This window comes from Nannospalax galili, unplaced genomic scaffold, assembly GCF_000622305.1.
Source record: "Nannospalax galili isolate Female #2095 unplaced genomic scaffold, S.galili_v1.0 scaffold1251, whole genome shotgun sequence".
Classification (NCBI taxonomy): Eukaryota; Metazoa; Chordata; class Mammalia; order Rodentia; family Spalacidae; genus Nannospalax; species Nannospalax galili.
This window is the reverse complement of record NW_008329321.1, coordinates 918,200-919,496: the sequence shown is the minus strand read 5'-3', so window position 1 is coordinate 919,496 and position 1,297 is coordinate 918,200.

Genomic DNA, 1,297 nt, shown 5'->3' with positions numbered 1-1,297 from the left:
AGGGGCAGTCAGGGAATCTTTGACCAAGTTAAAAAAAGACCTGGAGAGGAGGCGCAAGGAGTATGAAAGTAACGATATCTGGTTCGAGTCTTGGTTTATGCATAGACCATGGTTTACATCTCTCCTCTCAGCTATTGCAGGACCTCTAATTATCCTACTGCTATTAGTCACAATTGGTCCCTGCATAATAAATAGGCTACTAAGGTTTGTTCAGGAAAAGATCAATACTGTCCATCTCTTGGTCCTTCACCAGAAATACCAAGCCTGAGATACTGCTGAGGAGGATTCCTCAGTCTGACCTAGAAAAAGGGGGGAAATATTAGGGAAAGGGGAATTTACTGCTTGTTTGAATATACTGCTTTCCTGAATTTACTGCTTGAATTTACTTGTTTAAATTTACTGCTTTTACCAATTAATTCAACTGGAGACACAGGCATCTGGAGATAGGGGCAAGTGCTACAGCCCTCAGAGCCTGACCTGATCTGTGTCATGTCACATAGACATGTCTGCTTACACAAGATAACAGGAAAGAGTCATGCCAGGCACATACCACCCATCCCTCCCCGATTGAGACACCTGAAGGGAGTTGTAACATTTTTCTTGTTTTAAAGTTATTCGTTTGTGAAATGCTTGCTTTGAAACTGTTGGCTGTATAAACGCGGGCTTTTGTGTAACGGTTGTGGGAGCCTATATAATCTTTACCTAAAATTGCCTCAGGGTCGATCACTCTAACCAGACCTGCATGTCTTGGAAAGACGGTCAGCCCCAGCTAGCTGGTTTAATAAAACTCTGCTTGATTTTTGCGTCTCCATACTCGTGCATTTGTTCTCCAGAAGAGACCCACAGAGTCATGGTTCCTAATACTAAAGGCATGGGAACCACCAAAACTAAACCAAGAAGAGATTAACAGCTTAAACAGACCCATAAGAAAAAAAGAAATTGAAACAGTAAATACAAAACCTCCTGACCAATCAACTCCCTGGAAGCAGTTCTTGGACCAATCAGTCACCTAGAAACAGCACCCAAACCAATCAGAGAGATCAACAGCTTAAACAGACCCATAACACATAAGGAAATTGAAACAGTAATATAAAACCTCCCAGCTAAAAAAAGCCCAGGACCAGATGGATTTACAACAAAATTCTATCAGACATTTAAAGAAAATCTATATCCAATCCTACTTAATTTATTCAAAAAGATAGAAATGGAGGGAGAACTTCCAAATTCCTATGAAGCCAGCATTATCACTCTAATACCAAAGCCAGGTAAAGATACAACCAAAAAGAAAACTATAGCC